General features: G+C 36.5%; 1 pseudogene; it reads left to right on the top strand.

Moving 5' to 3' along the window:
* Positions 1-273: 273 nt before the first annotated feature.
* LOC103781183 lies at positions 274-1124 on the top strand (annotated as a pseudogene).
* Positions 1125-12171: the final 11047 nt, after the last annotated feature.

Here is a 12171-nt window from a genome sequence, read left to right as displayed (position 1 = left end):
GTCACCTCAGCTTGCTCTGGTTCCCTGTGGGGCCCTTTCCCTTGCACATCAAGACCCTCTTGGCACAGCCCCTGCCCTTGGCCCTGCACCAGAGTAGTCCTGGTGCCTTTGTGAGGTCACACACCGTGGAACCCCAGCACAGGCCCCTTCTCACCACCGCTCCGCCCCTCCCCTGTCACCATCTTCTGCCTTCTCCCTCCAACATGAAGCAGCTCACGCATCCTCCCCTTGCCTGCAGTCTCTCCCCAGCCCCGCAAAGCCCTCAGCCCCAGCATGTGCAGAAGCCAGGAGCTGCATGAGCCAGAGAAGGTATCTTTCATTTGCAGCCCTCTGCACTAGTCTCCTCCTGGGGAGTTCAGACAGGTTGTCTGAGATGTCTACTCTGGTCCAAGGCGACAAGCCAATGATGGAGGAGCCTGCCTGCCTGTGGGTCTGTGCAACGAGAACTTCACCCCTGTCCAAATAAATGGGCACACTCTGCTACTGGTTCATTACAGCAAAGTAGGGGGACACTGCTTCTTTGACCCTCAGGACAAATTCTCTATTGTTTGACCACCTGCATGAGGTAACCAGCAAACCTCAGCTGCATGGTGTGATGCTGGATGTGGGGGAACTATGGCAAGAGGCATTCACACGGGCTAGAAAGCCTACATGAGCTGCCACTTTCCTGTAGGGAACTGCTACATGCCTAAAAATGGAGCTTCACCAGTACCAGCCTTCAAATCACTGGAACAGCCTTTGGAAGTCAGACTGAACTTTTGCCCTGACTGCACTTACCACTCATAGTTACATGGATCTTTCTTCTCCAGATACGTTACTTTAGAGATGCCAGCCTCCATATGACAGTCAGCAAGTCTATGAGTGAGACTCTAAATGGGATAGACCCAAGTCAGTTTGCCACAGATTTTGTGAAATATGTGAAAGCTGAGGACACCAAGTTTCATATTTCCGTTCTGGAAAACATTCAGACTTTGTCAGAGGATATATGAGGGAAAAATCTGCTGAGGAAACACCCTGTTACTTTCACTTTCATAAACTGGAATAAGGTATTGGATTATCAGCATCTGAACACCAATGTCTCCAATACAGAAGTGCCCCTATGTTTACTGCAATACAGTATTTGATATGCTGGCCAAAATTTAAAAAAAAAAAAAAAAAAAAAAAAAAAAAAGACAAAATGGGTCTGTTTAGTTAATTTATTTCTGGATTAGTCAGGAGAGTGCAGAAACTGTCATCAGTCAATCACTACTGTGAAAATAAGTCAGCTCTATAGTGACTGAAAATCATTTGCTGGATTTTCTTTTATCTTCTGTATGTAGTTTTCAATTGCTTCTAGAGGTACTAGTAACAGCCAAAATGTCAAAGACAGTGCAGCGCTACATGTGAGCTAGCAATCAAACTCACTTTCCTTTCTAATATTAACCAATATTTTTTTATTTACTTATGTAACTTCATATTATATGTAACATTGGTTATAAGGAAATTTGTAAGGTACATTGGCAAAGATATTGAGGCACTATTTCTAGCTTTTTCATTGATATTGAAACTTGGGAAATTCAGCCTTCAGGCTTTGCTTGTTCATACCTCTCTGTATGCACAAGAGACATCCCAAACATAGTCACATGAACAAAGGGAGATCAGTACACAGGAGGAAGAAATTTCCTGTAGCTAGTGTAGAAGATATTTCAGGACTGACCAGGGATGTATGCTAGGTGTTGCATCATTACAGAATAAAGGAATGCCACTTCCTTTCTCCCACTGTTTATTCCAAATGCTAAAGGAATGTATGTGATTTTGTTTTCTTGTCAAAATATCACAGTAATGCTTTGCTAACACATTTATTACAATAAATGAAAAGCATACCACACTTGCTGTATTCTGTAAACAAACCTTTTCATTAGGGTTTAATTAGAATAAAAAAAAGTTTATTTTCCAGCAGTAATGTAAACAATTAACTTTATAAAAATATTGACATGAACATTTAAATATTATTATTACAAATATTAGATGTTTTTAAGCATAAGATTTTGCTTTTGTTCATCACTGTTGGTGGTAATTACATTGTCACGTGATTTGAAGAGGCCTTTTTGTAAATATTGATCAGTGGCTTTATATCTTCACTGCTCGGACTGGCCACAACTGTTTCAGTTGTCTTTGTTTTAAAACATAGCAAAGAACTATGCACTATCATGGTTCTGGTAATAACAAACATTGTGTGAAAATGCCACGTTCACAATAATCCTCTGATGCAAAATGAAGATTTTTGCATCTGTAATCATACCTGATTTGGGAGGTTCATTACTGTATACATCTGGATGTGATAATTGATTACCTGAAGGAACCAATAACAAAAAGCTATCTAATTAAAAAAAAAAAATCATCCTACATCATTCTATATTGTTGATGACTAAGTCATATACTCAGTTTTTGTTAATAAGCATTCTAATTTATAAATCCTTTTTGAAGAAGATGAGGTTGTAGCATCATCAATATTTGAATGAAACTGAAATAGTTCATTTGATATATACTGAATTTTTCAGGTTTGTATTGACTAAAGCACATTTTTCATCTGATTGTTCATCTTTATGGTCACTCAGCAAGAAGATTCTGGGAGTGTTGTACTAATTTATGTTCAGAAAGACGCTCATCACACAGGGTTTCCTTCCTGCAAGCAGAAAGCAGACTGCTGATTTTGTCAGTGTCCCCTGACAATGTCCATTTGTTAGAGAATCTACACCATGTGCTTGAAGTGGGAGAAGGATGGAGCATGGAGAATATTTTCCCTGCTACTTCGATTCTTCACAGAAAGCTTCATTACCTATGGGTCATTCTCTTTTCACCCCACAGCTGCTACTGAGATCCATCCAACATCAGTTCAGCTCTTTTAATGCCTATGTTGCTGATGGAGACCATTCAGTGAGCTGTCTTTACATGGTATTTATTTGAATATGTGATTATTTCTTTATTGAAAATAAGCCATTTTAAAAGTGTTCAATAATCCAGGGCTACTATAATGAAAATGGCCTGTTGTGAGTGTAGTTCATGTCTGCAGTACAGAATAAAACGTGAAATTTTAGATACAAAGTTAAGTGCTAAAAGAAACAGGTATATAGCTCTAGAAATTCTAGATTGTGAAAAAAGTACTTTATCAGAACACAAATATTGAACATGAACTAACAATAAGGAGCAGCAGGAAACAATGGAAAAATACAAGCAGCTAGATGACTTTCAGTTTCAACATTTATTCCACCAGATCAATCCCTCATGAGATGCAAATATATGACATTTTGCAATATACTGTTCTGTAGAATTAAATTCTCTCTTCTTCAAAATTCAATTTCTATACAGCAAAGCTTTAGCAAGGGATGCAATAATAAAAACATTTAATATTGTATGTAGGATTAAGTATTTTTCTTATCTCCCTTATCAGTCTACTTTTATGAACTTTCTATTTTCCTTCAATTTACTTTCTCCATCTGCAACAAAGGCTGCTCAGAGGGATGGAGTCTGGCAGAGTAAATGTTCTGACTGAAAGCACTAATTTTTTGCAAGGCCTATGAAATTAACCTGGAAAAGGTAATTACAATATAGGCTTTGTAAATTTTCCTCTCTAAATTCTCCATGATGGGTTTGGAATTTTTTTTCTTTTTGAAAGTTGAAGCTGGAGGAGGAATAAACATCAGGGGGAAAAAAAAACGCTGAAGGTGTACAGCTCCATGGAAAATGTTACTGAACTTGCACAGATACACTCTTGTGACTCTGAAGATTTTTGATATTTAGTTGTAACTTCTACAAAAATACATTATCAAGTACCTTTCTGTAATATGCTCCCAATACTGCTTTCAGCAAGAAAAATCATTCTTATCTTTGGTTGGTATTGAGTAGCTATGATTATTTATCTCAAGGAGAAGATCACCTACTCTATCAGTTCAGAATATTTACACAATGAGATGTAATTTTCTTTAAAAATAAAATGTTAATTTTGTTGAAACTCTGCTCTTCCATTTACAGGCTTTCAGACTCCCTGGAATCATAAAGTAGGTACAAAGGTACCTGAGCCAAATTGGCTCAAATCTTTGATTTCTGAAAATAATTTTGTATCTAACATTAGTTGTTGCTACAAAGGAAATTATAATTTTTATTACACCAGTAACATTAGAGCTTAGCTCGGACTTCATTGTCAGCTTCCAGCCACATTAAAATTGGGAGAAAATTAACACAATATTAACATTTGGACTGAATATTTAATGTTCACATTATAAAGTTTGCTTCATGTTTTTCTGGTACTGCAGCAGGTACAAAATCCTATCAAAATTAGGACACTTAGCAAAACAAGATTCATTATTTAATTTTCAAATATATGTGTTCAATTAAAGGCAAATTTCTTTGTAGTTGCCAAAGAGAGAGACAAATCTTTAACAGGCAGTAAAGACAAGTTGGCAGAAAGCAAAGTCTATCAATAGTTACTCCTACTCACTGTAACAAATTCATGTTTCCCTCCTTACATTCTCCAAAAACGGTACTAATTCTTTCTTTGCTTCATTCTTGGAATGAAACAGACAATATCGTAAAAATATTTCCCCTACTTGTATATTTTCGAGGCTATAGTGTACATTAAAATCTCCACTGTTTTCCTTATTCTTTATTCCTTACCAAGTTGTGGAGTAGAGAGGAGAACATGATTTTGAAACAGGGGAAAACAGAAACAAAAAAAGAGAGGGAAATACAACAAACATTCTGTCATGTGTATATCTCAGATTTCCAATAATCAATGCATTAATGTTCCAGTTATAGTAAGAACAAATTCAAAGACTATTTTCTCTTCTACAGTATGCAGGGTTGAAATGCTGGGGTCTGAACCCCGAGCCCTGAATTAAGGTTGACATATGGATGATTCCCACAGCCCTTCATACAGAGGTGGTGAGTTTGCCTTAGAGCTTCCCCCCAGGGTGCGGCCGGCCCTGCAGGGAGAGCCATAAGGGAAATGAGCCCCAGGGGTCCTGCATTGAGTTGACAAAGGTCAGGTGTCCCCGCTTGGGGATAAAAGCTGGGACCACTTGCAGGGAATCAGGGGCATCTGTCTGTGGTGTGCACTCCCCAGAGCTTCCTGGTTCAGGGAAGACCTCCTGACTCTCCCTGGAGCTGGGCTCCAGTCTGTTTAGGCCTTTGTGAATGCGGGCGGATTGGGTGAGACTCATTTTGTGGTCACCTTTCTCTTATGTATTTAACTTACTGGTTTGGCTGTTTCCCATACCAACTATGGGCAACCTCGGCTCACTGTTTGTACCACCTGTTGTGGGCCGAGTCACATCTTTTGTGGGATCGTTGTGGGTGGCATCGATTATGTACCAGCTGGTTGACCTGTTTGTACCCCCAGCGATCATTCATGGAATGTCCTTTTTGTATACAATACAGTCTGTGTATTGTATTCTCTTTCTGCTGGTGGTATCATTTTTGTTGGGCCTGGTCATTGGCAGAACAATGGTTTAATATGTTCAACAAATATGAAAAAGTGGATTTATTATGTGCTAAGCATAAGGTATTTTCCAAGTCTGTATGTCAATATGCCATTCTTACACAAACAGTGGATTTTATAATTCTTCTTAATGAAAGCTTTAGAGTTATTAAAAATGTGGAGTTGTTTCAAAAAGTTACTATTTGAAGAATTAACTATTATGAAAGCATGGTAACCTGGGATTCTTCAAAGTTACAAGAGGTATTTGTTATAGTAAGACTGCATACCGAGGGAATAAGAGACATTAATAATAATAATAAAAACAGTTCACCCATACTACATTAAGTCGTTTATGTAACAGGTGATTTTCTGAATGAAACAAGAACTACTGTACATTCTTAAATTCATGCCCAGAGAATATCCTGAGCTTCTGGGATCTTAGTAATAGGATCTGGCTGGTTTTGTTTTGGTGGTGTTTGTTTTTTTGTGGGTTTTTTTTTTGTTTGTTAAATATAAGTATTTTTCATATAACACTTTTTGAAGAAAAGGGAGTGTAAGTCTCAGCTTTTTTTCTAGATCTAAGTATAGGCCTTTCAGTTCTGAAACATACATAATTAAAGGTTTATATTTCCTATTTGCTTACTAAGTAACATGTCAACTCCTATATACACTGCTTCTTAAACAACATTCATAACTGCTGTGTTGGTAACAAGAGCAACTAAGAGCTTTTCTACATGTTCTTCCAGAACTAGAAGGCTAAAAATTTAAAAGTCTGCATAGGAATCATCATAGGCAACTTTTCAAAGCATGCTGATAGTGATAAAACCTTTTAAAATCAGACTGCAGAGCAGACCTTTATAAGGGTTCTACCTATGTATCTCACCAGTATTACATGTAAGACAGATGTCTCTCCATAGGGGAACGGAAGCCCAGTGTCTAAAACAACATTAGAGGAGAAGTAGCAACTTGGAACAGGGAAAAGGCAGAAGCAGGGGGATGTTGAAGAAAAATGTGAATAAGACAAATTCACAGTTCAAGAAAGGAAGAAAACAGAGACCAGTATTATAATTCCACTGTTCTGGAACTTGTGGAGACTGTCTAGAAAAGTAGTACTGAAATTTCAGCTTCCTCGCTGTCTTTCTTTCCTTAACTTTTGGGTAAGATCTAGATTCCTAGTGACTTCAAATCACTTGCATATACTCCAGTATATGCAATTTTCAACCTTTCTGTGCCCAGGAAAGCTAAAAGTTCTTCCTGATTGCATCAGTATTCTATGTGAATGTACTAAAATGATGACTAATAATGCAACAGTTGGCTCTTAATAACTAAGATAGGGAATAATTTAATTATATGTGATAGGTATGCAATGTAACTGCAATCCCAAGTGAAACTTTCTCATAGTTACTACAAGTTTATTTCACAAAACAAAACACAAAAAAAAAAAAAAAAGAATTAAGAAGCAGGAAATTCTCTATTCTTGTTTAAACTTAGAATTGCAAGCTTACATCTTCAAGCACACTGCTGTGTTTTCACGCATGACATCTTTCTTCACTAGCAAAGCTTCACAATATACCTACACAGGTCATAGATCAGTGCAACAGTCCTTGCAAACCTACAGCTACCTAGGTATGCTTATCTCAAGCTTCATTGCCAGGGAGCTTGTGTTTCAGGTAGGAACAGCCCTCAGAGGCAGACTGGTGGTAAAGCAAGGGATTAAAAGTCTTTGCTTATTTACTTGTTCATTGCTTAATACATATTGTTTATTCTTAAATGCAAGAAGGTTAGAGGGCCAGGAAAGAGAAGATGGCATTGAATACAATGCTGCTCATGTAATTTCACTGTTATCTGACTTCTGAGACATAGTCTGTCCATTGGGGAGTTAGACTTTAACTGAAAGGCATGGTTCAAGCCACAGTAAGCCTTATACACACAGAGAAGATGCAAATATGAGTTTGTGTCCATAGTCATTCATGTTCATGACTGGGTACTGTCACAGTGGTCCATTCTGACATTAGTCCTCCAGGTATTCTGTCTGGGCACATCGTGGACTGCTCATTTCCTATGGCTCATCTTTTGCTTGCATGGTTACCTTTCTTTCCCTTGGACATGAATATGTGGTTTGGGGTTCTGTGCTGACATGAGTTTGGGACAGGAGTGGGGAATGTATCCAGGTCTGGGAATTCACTGTCTGAAAGAGTCTGAACTCTTCAAAGGGTTAAGAAAAATATATAAACACAGTGCAAGCCACTTCTCTGAGTGGGGGATTGACAGCTAAACCTCCTAGAGAGTGATTTCAGTGAAAAAAAAAAAAAAAAAAACAACAAACTAGATTTCAATAAATGGCTTTGTTTTCAGATAAAAATATTTCTTCTCTTTCTGGAATGAGATCATCGAAAGGAAGATGAAGACGTATGAATTGTTAGAGATTTTTTTTTTTTTTAAAGCTTGTAAAGTTTGTTGGTTTTTTAACTTGCAATGAAGTTATCATTAAGAGAATGCCCTCTGAGAAGCTCACTGCTCAGAAGTTAGACTTGCAGAGTGAAAAATAGAAATTCTTGTATATGCCTTTAACAGTTGTGTTGTTTGTATCATAAATTAATTAGGACTGGATTGATCTTGAAGCAAATGTCATAGATAACTTACTTTTAAAACTAGGTATATTCCAAGTCATAAAGTTTACTTATGTTATCTTTCCTCTTTTATAGCATTCAACAGATGAGAACAAGTATTTTTTTTTGTTTCTAATGTGTGTGAGCTCATTAGTAAATGTCTTCTACAAATCCCTGCGATTATTTCTGTTAAAATCATTTTTGCCAGTTCACTGATGATATTCTTAATTTTACTTCACACAAGACTTCCCATTTTCAACTTACTTTTAATTATATCCTCATTAGAGACAGACGCATGAAGCACATATTATTTCAAGTATTTATTATTCATTCTTGTATTGTTAATGAATCAATGCCTGAAGTGTGTCTGCAGTAAAAAGTCACCTTCTTCTTCATCAGTTTTGCATGTCCATAAAATAAATGTGATTGCTTCAGGTTCTGTATTACATAGATTCAGTACCACTACTTTGCATATATAACATCTACATGCAAATTTATTCTGTTGTTCTTTCTTAAATAATTAACATTATCTGCTAATATATTCTTGTTCAGACCAGTTCCTCTAGTAGTTATAACTGAGTGAGCAGCATGTATTCACTGAGCTTCTGTGAGTTCTATTCTTTCTCTTCCCATCAAAAGGTCATTTTGAAGACACAATGACATCACACTTTCTATGATCTGTAAGCCCTGCAAAAAAAAAAAAAAAAAAAAAAAAAAAAAAGGCTGATATTTCAGCCTTTGAGCTGTAGTTCTGTATGCCTAAATCCATTACAAAACATGGATTTAGCTGAAGCCAATGAAAATCATAATTAACATTTTGGTATTGTGTGTGCAATAATTTATTTTCCATTATCAAAGTTACATAGGCTGCCAAATGTGTGATACAGATTATGGGACAAACTGTGCTTAAAATGCAGGTTTTTTCAAAACAACATGCTATGTCCTGTGATGTATTCATGGGGAGAAAGAGGAGACTAAAATATGTAGGCTCTGTTTTGCCTTCAGCTCTTTTCTGGTTCCTCTGTTTAAGTCCCAGTTCAATAAAGTACTTAATTGTTTGATTAATTATAATCATTTGACTGTTTCCACTGGGAGGAATAGTATGATACAGGTGCTATGATGCTACAGCTGATTAAATTGGATCATACTAAGGTGAAGGACCTGATAGAGAAGCTACAGCTAGCAGCAGAAAGAGTTCCTTCTTCTGACTGTAAACTTTAGACCATCCTGGAGAAAGTTCCTACAGACCAATTTCTAACCCTTTGCTCCCATTTATCTTATAAATTCATTTGCATTGTCCTGCTCCATTTTGTAGTCTTACTCTGTGAAACATGCTGATTATGATACAATTAGTTTTGTTTGATACTACTAGATCCAGAAGTGGATTTAAAGGTCTAAGAAGCTTCAGTAAATTAAATGACAACCAAAAATTTATTCTCTGATCAAATACACAACAATCAAGTGAAGCACCTATGCTGCACATGGGTATTTAGACTCTGACCTATAGCAAGCTTACTCCCTGCAAGCATTCAATGTCATCTTATTTTAAGGAGATCCAGCTCTGTGTCCCATATTTCCAGTGGAATGCCTTTACAGCTACATTAAGGGCTAGCACTCAGAGGAAGCACACTCCAACTGTAGAAAATGTATTAAAGTGTACCACAGAATATGCAATTTTTGGGCATAGAAAGAGCAAAATTAACATAATTCATGATTTAGCTGGAAGGTAGCTGGAGAACTGCATTCTGATCACTTCTTGCATATTTTGAAGTTATAAAACAAATTCTTTAAACTTTCCATATAACTTTTGTGAATTTAGCAAAGTATAACAGTTTTTAATGATGAGGTAATTGACCATTGTGTATTGGGAAAGCGAATACATGAAAGATTGAGATGCTGAGATTCTGCAAAAGGGGGGTTATTTATGTGTCTTCAGACAAGAAAAAAGATGGAAGAAATTAGGTGCAAAATTAAGGAAAGAATCTTGGATTTTTGTCTGCCATTAGTATCTTTATTTTAGACTTTAAGGTTATTTCCAGTACTTTTGTAAAAACAAGATCAATTTTAAGAATTTCCTAAAGATATCTATAACTATGAAAAGAATTTATTTCAATTCTGTGAACATGTAAGACCATATCAGAAGAAGCCAAAGGTTTTGCAAATTTACCCCTGTAAATGAGTAGGTAATTCCAGTGTCTATCTTCTCTGATATTGGCACAATATTTTTATATGCAAAAAGCTGGAGCAGAAACAAAAACAACTCAATATTTTTATCATAAAATTCTGCTTTCAAAAGTCACTTTGTTGCTTCTGTTCTTGTTTCATTAAACCCCTCATAGGCCACATAATCCACATAATTTTAACTCCCTAGAAGAATGTTCTCTATTTCATTTTCTTGTAAAAGACCAAATTATTAACTATGTCATACTGTAAAGATGTTGTCTAGAGGAAATTGCCAGGGGCTGTAAGCTTTGGGTCAAAGGATAGTTATTTGTAGCTCATTAGTATGATGAAATGAAATCTGAAGTTGTATTAAATGTTTATTCAAGATGTAATTAGTGAAGAATTTATGCATTTTCAAGTATTCCATACAGATCTGTAGTTTTATGTCAACAGTGGCAGAAATGCTTTCTTGGGGAAATTATTTCTCCTCTAGAGAAGGGAAAGCAATGCAAAAGCCAAAATATATTGATCAACATTTGTTTGCTTTTATTCTTTTTGCCACTTCTCTCTTTTCTCAGCTGTTCAACCCTAACTGCCAAATTATGATTTCACAGGAGAGCTCAACTCAGCCTGTCCTGTTTCCTTTCTGCATTTAGATACCTGAAGAAAATTCAAAAAAAAAAAAAAAAAACAACTAAATTAGCCTCATGACTTTAGACCATATAGGCCAAAAATCAGCTTCCAGTTTGGTGTGACATGAGTACCAAGTGCCTCAAAGGCTGTTTCTCAGGTACAGAAGCTAAATGCTGGATGATCTGTTTCCTCAGGCTGATCAAAAGAAAAATAAAGACTTCACACATGAGAATTCATCTGGACTCATTGCTTTTGATGTAAGGGAAGCTGGCACGAAATAGGAGATTCCACTTTTCCCTTAGGAAATTGGACTCAACGCCTTTCTCCTCCCAAGTACACACAGTGTGACCTGTGCTGCATGCTCAATTTAGTAGCTCACTCTCTATCCAGAGCTCTGGGCTCTAATTCCTGTCTCTAAAGCAAACTCTGGATGCAGAGCTTCAGACCAAACAGTAAAAGCTTCAGACCAAACAGTAAAAGCTCTCCTTCAGTATGTTAGGGGAAAAGATGAAGATCCTGTTTTCCACTGGCCCATGGAAAGGAAAGAGTAAACAGCCCAGTGGATGGGAGCACCCACCTACTCATTCAAAAAAACAAAAACAAACCCTAAGTATGGTGGGGGAAAAGTGTGCTTGTTCTTAGAATACAGTAGTGTCTGACCAATTTCTGAAAAAAAGACATACAATACAATAGATGCAGGACTGATATACTTCTATCAGACTGCCAAGATAAGGACTAGTAAATCCTGAAAGAGAAAAACCTTGAAGGACATGAACATGTTAGAATGTTCAGAGTAAATATGGTGTCCTCTAGGTGGTGTTATGCTTAAATAAGAATTATGTACAAATATATTTCAATGAAACCTACTACCTGACTGCTTTATTTTTTTTACAAAAAAAAGGAATGTTATTTTCCATCCAGTTTGTAGCCATTACCTAGAGTGAATGATTGAAGATAGGTTTACTGATGTCAAAAGACATGCTAACTATATTAGTGAACTAAAATACAACCATGTTGCATCAGGTATTAGAAAACCACATCCTTTACTCCATTAAAAATGCTATTTTATGCTTAGATCAGTTTGGAGTATTTTCATCACAGTTTAGCTACTCAATTTTGTACCAGATGAAAACCTGGTTTTAGGATTTTACCTCTGCTTAGCAAGTATTAATTGTCTGAATTTTGGATAGTAGCTTCTACCAAATAAGAATCTCCCATCCATTTGGTATTAAAACCATCTAAAATCTTTGCACAATAGATGTTGGTACTGGGATGTCAAAACTCAAACCAGCCTAGTTCTTGAAACAGATT

The sequence above is a fragment of the Merops nubicus genome, unplaced genomic scaffold (genome assembly GCF_000691845.1).
Source record: "Merops nubicus isolate BGI_N331 unplaced genomic scaffold, ASM69184v1 scaffold731, whole genome shotgun sequence".
Classification (NCBI taxonomy): domain Eukaryota; kingdom Metazoa; phylum Chordata; class Aves; order Coraciiformes; family Meropidae; genus Merops; species Merops nubicus.
The sequence above is the reverse complement of the archived record's forward strand: the minus strand, read 5'-3'. Positions and strand labels throughout refer to the sequence as shown.